The sequence below is a fragment of the Salminus brasiliensis genome, chromosome 6 (assembly GCF_030463535.1).
Source record: "Salminus brasiliensis chromosome 6, fSalBra1.hap2, whole genome shotgun sequence".
Taxonomy (NCBI): domain Eukaryota; kingdom Metazoa; phylum Chordata; class Actinopteri; order Characiformes; family Bryconidae; genus Salminus; species Salminus brasiliensis.
The window spans coordinates 514,892-526,199 of NC_132883.1; the positions used below are offsets into that span (position 1 = coordinate 514,892).

The 11,308-nt window shown below is 45.2% G+C and overlaps 1 pseudogene; it reads right to left on the bottom strand.

Annotated features, from left to right (window-relative positions):
• Positions 1–888: 888 nt before the first annotated feature.
• LOC140557111 (N-acetyllactosaminide beta-1,3-N-acetylglucosaminyltransferase 3 pseudogene) lies at positions 889–2,555 on the bottom strand (annotated as a pseudogene).
• Positions 2,556–11,308: the final 8,753 nt, after the last annotated feature.

Here is an 11,308-nt window from a genome sequence, read left to right on the forward strand (position 1 = left end):
AAACAAGAAGTGACCCAAGCAGTAACCCACAGAACTCGCAGTTCTTGGTAGTAGTACCTCCACAGAAACCATAATCAACTGTTTTTTGGCAATTTAACTAGTTACTAGTTATCCAAGCTTGATGCTTCTTTTGCTGATATAGTGATGTAACAGTTCACCATTTTACACTCATACCCTCACACATACAAACATAAAAAACCCTAACACAGTCTCTAAAACTGTGGAAACAATACAGTAAAGTCCCATTATAATTTAAAAATATTAGCACTTATTTTGTGAAGCACTTGTTACATTAGCATTAGCTTTTTAACTAACTGTGTTTTGCACAGTAATAATACAATAGCACAAAAAAAGACAAACAAAAACCAATAGATTTAACACACTACTCTAGTTAATGTTCTTTGCTGTATTGAATATTAGGGACATTATTGTTATTTGGAAGCATCAAGAATTTCCTGAACTGTCACTGGCCTGATTGTAAGTTATGCCAAGTAGGAAATTTTCCAAGTAGGACATTTCAACTGGATGAAATGTCACCACATGTCAGATTTCCTACTAATAAAATTGTGAGGACCTCACCAATCCGCAGTTCAAAATCCAACATGGCTACACTGCACATCAAGAGTAGTAAAAGCAGTGGTGTTACAGTTTATGTATGGTGGCAGTTTATTACAGCTGCTGTCTATCTGTCTATCTGTATATATGCTGAGCAGGGTTAAGGTCCCGAATATAAACACGGTACGGATCCACACGCCGTGGCATTAGGTTCTGTTGGTCCCTTAAAAATAGAGGTTCTACAAAGGACTACTTATCCTGTGCAACAGAAGAACCATAAAGAACTGCTGAGTATAAGGAACATTTATATTTGTGAAGAACCTTCGTCAAACACAGTTCTTTTAACTTTCTTCTTTTTAACCAAAATTGGTTCTTCTAGGGCATCAGCTAACCCTCCTGTTATATTCTACTGTAGGGAACGGCAATAGTACTAATAATAATAATGTTCCCCTGATCAAACCGACCTATGTTTAGCCATGTTAAACAAGTTAAAATAACCATTATCTTTAGTTTAGTTCATATAAATATAATCAATATTTAATGTAAGCAAAATGTTCACCCCTTATAGATCATGGTTTACCTATAATCATTCACAATTAACAAAAACATTTTACCCTTAAAAGAGTTTTACCCTTTGAAACCTCTAATGTGACTACTGGGTTAAACTGATCAGAACAGTATGTGCTTTATATAAACATATATTAACATAAATAACATAAACACATGAATTACTGTAGTTATACTACATATATCTATAAATTTACACTAATTAAGCCCAGCAGAAATCGTGTCATACTCCAAAAAGGTTTTTCAGGTGCAGTGATTATTTCAACAGTCCTTTGCGATCGTGACCTGCTCTAAACAGTAATCTCCCCCTTTCCACATATCAGATCTGGTTGGTGGATTTCATGCCACATGATGTAGATCTGATGAGGCAGAAATCTGTGGACTAGGATGATTTCACGGTAAAAGCAAGGGTCATACTGGTCCATCTTCGAGGAAGGAACATGTAGGCCAAGAGGCCACATGCCAATGTGGGAACTGGGCTTCAGTCCTGCCTTTTCCAGACACATTCCCATGTAAACATCATCAATCGGCAGAATGGTGATGGACTTAGACATGTTGTAGATGGTGGCGGCGGTGAAGCGGGAAAGCAGGAAGCCTCCACCGCTGCAATATGGAGGAAACAACTCAGATTCTTGCACCTGGACTGGGATGTAATATTTGCTGGCCACTTCTCGGATTGGTCCGATAAACTGCATTAGGTGCCCGACATACAAGTGCTTGCTGCCATCATTACCGTCCAGCCCTTTGAGATACACCACCATGTTATCAGTGTTGGCAAAAATATCATCATCCCCGTTGAGATGGAAGTGGGCGTTGGGGCACCACTTCTCCGTCCATTCCAAGAAGAGGATCTGCTTGAGCGTGAGGTTAAAGAAGGAATCGTGGAAGTCCCACTGCAGAATGTCCTGGTGTTCACGGTTCTCCACTTCCAGCAGCTTGTTCAGCCTCTGCTTCTCAAAGCCATGTCCACTGGTCCCGGATATGAACACGGTCCGGATCCACACGCCGTCCTGCAGCCTCTCCGCGGCCCACGTTTTCCGCAAGACCTCCCTTCTATCGTAATTGTGCGGGGAACTTTTGATGACCAACAAAAGGAACACGTCTCCGGATTTCTCGGGACCACCGCACTTGTCAGGAACGTTGAGTAGCATTGGGAAGTGCCGACAGTGGCGATAAAACAGGAAATCCTGAATGTGTGTTGGCAAGGTGGAAAATCCTGCAATGCTGGAAGCAGAATTATTCTGTTCACATTTGGGGAACGAGCTTGGGAAAGACTGAGGTGTCCCAGCGTTGTTCATGTCCTGATTCTGTTCTCCTCTTTTTTGTACACTCTCCTTTTGGTCATAGTTCTCCATGTCTGTCCTCAGCAGTATGAGCAAACACAAAACACTGATAACAAACAGGACAGCCAGCTCCAGCTTCCGCCTCTTCATCCTGCCATCTGGAGAAGGAGGAGACAGTTAGCAAGCTCGATTTCCAAAGATGAGAAAGACTGAGAAAGATTGAGTTGGATAAAGATTGAGGAAGTTCAACTTCTGTAAAAAAAAAAAAAAAAAGTAAATACATGAACTGAAATGTAAAGGCAGCAGGCTGGTAACTGCTAAGATCTGACGCCTCCCCTCTCTTATGTAGTGGGATGACATGAGCAGTTTTCCAGATCCCAGGCATGTTAAACTGAAGAGGTTAAAAATAAGATTAAAACTGGTTGTGTTTTTGGAAAATGTGTTTTGGAGTGGAAGTGATTGGGGATGAGTGGGCATTGGTTGTAATGATTGGGGATGAGTGGAAGTGATTGGAAATTGGATGTAATGATTGGCGGTGAATAGAAATGATGGTGGATGAGTGGGCATTGGTTTTAGTTATTGGGGATGAGTGGGCATTGGCTGTAATGATTAGGGATGAGTGGACGTGATTGGGAATTGGATGTAATGAATGAGGATGCATAGGAATTGGTTGTACCCAGGCTTTATTAGGTTAAACAGGATATTAAGGTATAAGCTGGTGCTGTGATGAAGGATGTTTGAGAGTAGTGATGTGTGCGTGTGTGTATGTGTGTTTGTGATTGCAGGACTGTGGTGATTAAAATCATAAGGTGAGATACGCACTCTGCTTTAACGGCATGTGCCTGTGCCGGCCAACATCGCTTAAAAGTGCTGAGGGGAGAGAGCGCCATCTACCCACCCGGATAGAGCACGGCCAGTTGTGCTCTTTCAGACTCCGGCTGCTAAAGGAAAAGCGGCATGGCACGGGATTCGAACTCGGAGAACTCTTTTTTAAAAGGTGGTGCTAGACGTGTCTCAGGAGAAGCTGATAGCAATGAAAAACTCAGATCCAGACAGTCAAAATCCTCCACCCAGAGTTTTGTTCAACCTGGGCAGCTCTGGCAGCTAACATGGTAGCAGCAAGTGATTCCTAGCTAGTTGGGTGATCTGGGAATGACTAACTGAGCAGCATAACACATTAAATACTCAAGGGAACCACCCAGACCTGAGGCAGATGTCCTGATTGATGGGTTAATTTACAGGAACTGAAACACTGAACTCTGTCATTCTGCTTTTCCTAGAGACCAACGGTTTAGAAAAACAGCCAGTGAACAGAGGCATTTACAGAAGTGCCATCAGTGAAAGCAGAAATATGGTAGGAGATACTCACTGCAGAGCTTCATGGTCACCTAAGAGAACAACAGACAGAAGGTCGTTAAACTTGGCTTCAGAACGAGGGAACAGGATCACATGAGAGGAAACTCAGTAAGGATGTAAAATGGGACTCAGATCAGTGCTTTTGGGCTTTTTATGGATGATGATGCTTTTTTATGCTTATTATCTCTTTACTGTAAGACCTGACACTTACGGAAGAGCTGACTGCACAGACGTTTACATAGGATCTAACTATTAATCTTGTTATTGCTGCTCCTGTTATTATGATTATGATTATGATTATTATTATTACTACCACTACTATACTTATACACTATTTGTATGTACTAATGAATGCATTTAGCTACTTAAGGTTGCACCCATTGCTAACGCAGATGTGCAAATGCACACACCCAGCTTGTCTCGTCCCTGTAGAGAAGAAGTACTGCCAATAGAATAGGACTCTCTGCTCTGACAACGAAGCCTTTAATGTTTATTATTTTCTCTGTGTGTTTGTACAAGTTTTCAGATTTAATTTTAGTTGCACAGGTTTTAATTCCATATAGAAAAATATTAATCTCATTTTAAAATTCATTCAAATATAAACTGTATTGTAGAATATATTCAAATATATTCACACTTATTTTACCTATACAGGGAAATATTTTACACAGGTATAAGTATTAGCAAATATACACTTCACAGTATGCAAACTTCACAGATACGCAGTAAAGATGTAGCTGTACCTGTTAGCCACCCTGTTAGACTAATATGTAGTTAGATTTATTTTTAAATGGGTTATAATATGTAAATGTTGAAATCTAAATTAAAAACAAACAAAAAAGTGTTTAAACCCTTATATTTTAGTAAATTCTGACCCAGTTATTTATTGTAAAACACACAAAAAGCACAAACACCACCCAAATGCAACTTAACACCACCCACATCCACACCCACACCCACACATACATTTTTGACCAGTCTTTTAGTCTGGTCAAAAATGTATACACATAAAACCTATATTTGGCATTTATTAAATTTCAGACTGGATACTGCACGGCAGACTGCTGATTACAGGAGATACTGAACACCTTATTAAGGAGTTACTGAATGAAGCTGAATAATCTCCCTGAGCCTCAGAAGCTTTACAATAACCCCCTAAATCCTGGATTTCAGACTCTGCAGTACTGAATCTCTCCCAGCAGTGATTCAGTGGATCTGGGTAATTTGGGCTGAATCAGTCAATAATTAGTAGCAGTTCATTAATATTAAGATGAATTATGAGTGATGATGAACTCAGCAGCAGTTTGTATAAAATAGGAATCTCAGTGAGGTGGTGGTGTTTGTGCAGCAGTGTGTGTTCAGTATAATCAGGACACAGAAACAGAAACTCAGTTCATTATAAAAACGAGTGAAATGTGAAATTTTTAGATTTCAGTTCAGACACGGAAAACAGGTCCATCCAGATCAGCTCCGGAGAACCAGCAAGAACCAAAGCCTCCACCTCAGAACCTTCTACACCATCAGAGTCAGAACAGCCCTCAGCTCTTCCAGGGTCACTCAAAGTCCCAGAAGCAGTACAGCCCTTTAATTACACCACCGTCCAGCAAACTGCACTACAGTACTGAGCTTACCTTCCCCCAGAACACACAGCCAGACTCCACTGCAGCACTCAGTGTGTGTGTGTGTGTGTGTGTGTGTGTGTGCTGTATATGCTGTACTCACTTCTGCAGCTCTCTCTACCTTTCTCTCTCCCACTTTTACACTTCATAGCCCTCCCCTCAGTGAGTAAGACAGAGAAAGAGGGAGGAGATAAATGGGAGAGAGAGAGAGATTTAATTTTAGTTGCACAGGTTTTAATTCCATATAGAAAAATATTAATAATTTAAAAATTCACATATTAACTGTATTGTAGAATATATTCAAATATATTCACAAGACATTTATTTTAGAAAAGGTAGGAAAAGCGAGAGAGAAAGAGAGAGAGAGAGAAACAGATGAGACTGTGTGTGTGTGTGTGTTTGTAAACTTTACATCAAAGGGACTTCGAATGCACACCAATACTGTGGGGACACACGTCAATGTGGGGGTGAAAAATCGAGTCCCCACAAAGTTAACCATTTCAAAATATCAGTTTAAAAGAGCTGAGCCCCTTAAAATCGTAGAAGTCCCCAGCATCAATATAAACTGATTAAAAGTGTGTGCACTCCCCCAGCGTCCGGATACACTAATTACAAGAGCGCTAGCACTCTTTATCATGTGGTGCAGCAATGCTAAGGCTAAATGTACTGATTCTTTTAAAGGTGAGCAGAGCAGATTCATGAACTCAGACTTAAAAGGTGTGTTAGCAAGGACTGTTGTTTCTAAATAGGCAGATTCCAGTTAGGGAGAGGAGATCTCATCAGCTCAGAGGAACATCAGACTTCATCTGGCATGGAATGTTGAGGGGAGTACTTCTGTTCTTCAGGTTGTTGGCCTCATTGCAGGGCCTCAGCAAGTTGTTCATGCTGGTTGATTCAAGCATCCAATTCAAATTAAAACATATTATACAACTGACACAGCTTGCACAGCTTGCCTGACCATCTTAGCCAGCCAGCCAGACTTTTCCCAGTAGGGATTATTTTTAATTCTACAACTGAAAGATTTTGTCACCAAATAACTTTGGTTCAAATTCAGTATTGATGCTGTCAGGGATGATGGCAGTCGAGGAAGACTGGTTAATGATGACCACATTAACCCCAACTGTAAAATGAAGCTAATAACTGTGGATGGAAAGCCCTGTTTGTGCCTGTTTGCTTTAAGAGACATAGCACCTGGCAAAGAGGTCACATATAATTATACAGATGGTGATTTTCCCTGGAGATGCAAAATAAGAATGTCACTTATTGTAGCAGTGGTACTAGTTAGATAAAAAAAAACCAAACATATTTTTACATTATTTGCATTATGTAAATGAAACGTTGTATGTTTTAAAGTATTGTCAGAATGGTTTAGTGTCCAGGACTGATCAGATCAATCCCAACTGGTTGCAATATGATACTGCTCACATGCTGTGTAATGTTTACTTTTGCGCTGTTGTGAGTGGGGTAGGTGACACAGTGTGCAGCAGAAGAGGAAATGTCTTTTGTTAGATGGTTCCTCTCAAGATGAACCTCATTGCACCCAGGACTCACCACACTGTTCTTCTTCTCACATCCAGGTAAGTTAACTGCTTTAATTCATGCATGTTTTACACATGAAATGTTTCAGGTTTTGAAACTACTTTCTGGAACGAGGTATGAAAGTTTTATTTAGTTCTTTTGGTAAACATTGAGTCACCACAGTGTACAATGTACTCTAGGAATGTTTTTTTTTAGTAATAAAGTGATGTCAGTCAACACTCGAAGTGCTACACCTCCCCTACTGAGTCCCCACATTGTCTGAGTTATGCATTTTCCTGTAAATAAGTTTGGTGTGTTTAGTGTGAAGGCATGGCTATTAAAGTATGGCTATACTTTTCTATGGCTTTACACTGATCAAGGTAGCTTTCATTTGCCAACATTCTTGTTCATCTCGGGTTTATTAGTGACTGTTGTGCCCATTTCAGGTGACAAAAAGTGGAGTAGACGCAGACAGTAATTGTCTGGAGACGGATGGTGCCTCATTGCACCCAACATTCACAGGATGAGTCTACATTCTGCAGTCAGATATGAAGCTGCTTATTTAAATGTAAATGTACAGTGTACTCTGGGGGTGTGCGTTTGCAAAGAAGTGAATATAGTGAACAGGTGCTGCACCTCCCCCTCCCTGCATTTTTTAAAGAGGGGGCGATTGAGGGAGAGGGCAAGGGGGGCGATTGAGGGAAAGGCTGAGGGGGCGATTGAGGGAGAGGGTGAGGGGGTGATTGAGTGAGAGGAAAGGATGATTGAGGGAGAGGGCGAAGGGGCGATTGAAGGAGAGGAAAGGATGATTGAGGGAGAGGGCGAGGGGGGCGATTGAGGGAGAGGAAAGGATGATTGAGGGAGAGGAAAGGATGATTGAGGGAGAGGGCGAGGGGGCGATTGAGAGAGAGGAAAGGATGATTGAGGGAGAGGAAAGGATGATTGAGGGAGAGGGCGAGGGGGACGATTGAGGGAGAGGAAAGGATGATTGAGGGAGAGGGCGAGGGGGCGATTGAGAGAGAGGAAAGGATGATTGAGGGAGAGGAAAGGATGATTGAGGGAGAGGACGATTGAGGGAGAGGAAAGGATGATTGAGGGAGAGGGCGAGGGGGCGATTGAGGGAGAGGAAAGGATGATTGAGGGAGAGGGCGAGGGGGCGATTGAGGGAGGGGAAAGGATGATTGAGGGAGAGGGCGAGGGGGCGATTGAGGGAGAGGAAAGGATGATTAAGGGAGAGGGCGAGGGGGCGATTGAGGGAGAGGAAAGGATGATTGAGGGAGAGGGCGAGGGGGGCGATTGAGGGAGAGGAAAGGATGATTGAGGGAGAGGGCGAGGGGGCGATTGAGGGAGAGGAAAGGATGATTGAGGGAGAGGGCGAGGGGGCGATTGAGGGAGAGGAAAGGATGATTAAGGGAGAGGGCGAGGGGGCGATTGAGGGAGAGGAAAGGATGATTGAGGGAGAGGGCGAGGGGGCGATTGAGAGAGAGGAAAGGATGATTGAGGGAGAGGAAAGGATGATTAAGGGAGAGGGTGAAGGGGCGACTGAGAGAGAGGAAAGGATGATTGAGGGAGAGGAAAGGATGATTGAGAGAGAGGGCGAAGGGGCGATTGAGGGAGAGAAAAGGATGATTGAGGGAGAGGGCGATTGAGAGAGAGGAAAGGATGATTGAGGGAGAGGACGATTGAGGGAGAGGAAAGGATGATTGAGGGAGAGGGCGAGGGGGCGATTGAGGGAGAGGAAAGGATGATTGAGGGAGAGGGAGAGGGCGAGGGGGCGATTGAGGGAGAGGAAAGGATGATTGAGGGAGAGGGCGAGGGGGCGATTGAGGGAGAGGAAAGGATGATTAAGGGAGAGGGCGAGGGGGCGATTGAGGGAGAGGAAAGGATGATTGAGGGAGAGGGCGAGGGGGCGATTGAGGGAGAGGAAAGAATGATTAAGGGAGAGGGCGAGGGGGCGATTGAGAGAGGAAAGGATGATTGAGGGAGAGGGTGAGGGGGCGATTGAGGGAGAGGAAAGGACGATTGAGGGAGAGGAAAGGACGATTGAGGGAGAGGAAAGAATGATTAATGGAGAGGGCGAGGGGGCGATTGAGGGAGAGGGAGAGGGGGCGATTGAGGGAGGGGAAAGGATGATTAAGGGAGAGGGTGAGGGGGCGATTGAGGGAGAGGAAAGGATGATTGAGGGAGAGGGTGAGGGGGCGATTGAGGGAGAGGAAAGGATGATTGAGGGAGAGGGCGAGGGGACAAATGAGGGGGATGGTTAGAGGGCGATTGAACGAGAGGAAAGGACGATTGAGGGAGAGGAAAGAATGATTGAGGGAGAGGAAATAATGATTAATGGAGAGGGCGAGGGGGCGATTGAGGGAGAGGGCGAGGGGGCGATTGAGGGAGAGGAAGGGATGATTGAGGGAGAGGGCGAGGGGGCGATTGAGGGAGAGGAAAGGATGATTAAGGGAGAGGGCGAAGAGGCGACTGAGGGAGAGAAAGGATGATTGAGGGAGAGGAAAGGATGATTAAGGGAGAGGAAAGGATGATTGAGGGAGAGGGCGAAGAGGCGACTGAGGGAGAGGAAAGGATGATTAAGGGAGAGGAAAGGATGATTGAGGGAGAGGAAAGGATGATTAAGGGAGAGGAAAGGATGATTGAGGGAGAGGAAAGGATGATTAAGGGAGAGGGCGAAGAGGCGACTGAGGGAGAGGAAAGGATGATTAATGGAGAGGGCGAGGGGGCAATTAAGGGGGAGGGCGAGGGGGCGATTGAGGGAGAGGAAAGGATGATTGAGGGAGAGGGCGAGGGGGCGATTGAGGGAGAGGAAAGGATGATTAAGGGAGAGGGCGAGGGGGCGATTGAGGGAGAGGAAAGGATGATTGAGGGAGAGGGCGAGGGGGCGATTGAGAGAGAGGAAAGGATGATTGAGGGAGAGGAAAGGATGATTAAGGGAGAGGGTGAAGGGGCGACTGAGAGAGAGGAAAGGATGATTGAGGGAGAGGAAAGGATGATTGAGAGAGAGGGCGAAGGGGCGATTGAGGGAGAGAAAAGGATGATTGAGGGAGAGGGCGATTGAGAGAGAGGAAAGGATGATTGAGGGAGAGGACGATTGAGGGAGAGGAAAGGATGATTGAGGGAGAGGGCGAGGGGGCGATTGAGGGAGAGGAAAGGATGATTGAGGGAGAGGGAGAGGGCGAGGGGGCGATTGAGGGAGAGGAAAGGATGATTGAGGGAGAGGGCGAGGGGGCGATTGAGGGAGAGGAAAGGATGATTAAGGGAGAGGGCGAGGGGGCGATTGAGGGAGAGGAAAGGATGATTGAGGGAGAGGGCGAGGGGGCGATTGAGGGAGAGGAAAGAATGATTAAGGGAGAGGGCGAGGGGGCGATTGAGAGAGGAAAGGATGATTGAGGGAGAGGGTGAGGGGGCGATTGAGGGAGAGGAAAGGACGATTGAGGGAGAGGAAAGGACGATTGAGGGAGAGGAAAGAATGATTAATGGAGAGGGCGAGGGGGCGATTGAGGGAGAGGGAGAGGGGGCGATTGAGGGAGGGGAAAGGATGATTAAGGGAGAGGGTGAGGGGGCGATTGAGGGAGAGGAAAGGATGACTGAGGGAGAGGGTGAGGGGGCGATTGAGGGAGAGGAAAGGATGATTGAGGGAGAGGGCGAGGGGACAAATGAGGGGGATGGTTAGAGGGCGATTGAACGAGAGGAAAGGACGATTGAGGGAGAGGAAAGAATGATTGAGGGAGAGGAAATAATGATTAATGGAGAGGGCGAGGGGGCGATTGAGGGAGAGGGCGAGGGGGCGATTGAGGGAGAGGAAGGGATGATTGAGGGAGAGGGCGAGGGGGCGATTGAGGGAGAGGAAAGGATGATTAAGGGAGAGGGCGAAGAGGCGACTGAGGGAGAGGAAAGGATGATTAAGGGAGAGGAAAGGATGATTAAGGGAGAGGAAAGGATGATTGAGGGAGAGGAAAGGATGATTAAGGGAGAGGGCGAAGAGGCGACTGAGGGAGAGGAAAGGATGATTAATGGAGAGGGCGAGGGGGCAATTAAGGGGGAGGGCGAGGGGGCGATTGATGGAGAGGAAAGGATGATTGAGGGAGAGGAAAGGACAATTGAGGGAGAGGAAAGAATGATTAATGGAGAGGGCGAGGGGGCAATTGAGGGAGAGGGCGAGGGGGCGATTGAGGGAGAGGAAAGGATGATTAAGGGAGAGGGTGCTAGAATATGTTTTTGCTTGGATGACAGGCTTGTCAAACCTTGACCATCAAAGATCAGCTTAAACCATCTAAATCAAGGTACTAATTGAAGCTGGTCTTGAGTTGGATTTTTTTAAATGACAAATGTAACAGAAAATGTCGTGTACTTCTGAATTCTCAATACTTATGTAGTCAGATATTACTTATGTTTTAAAACCAT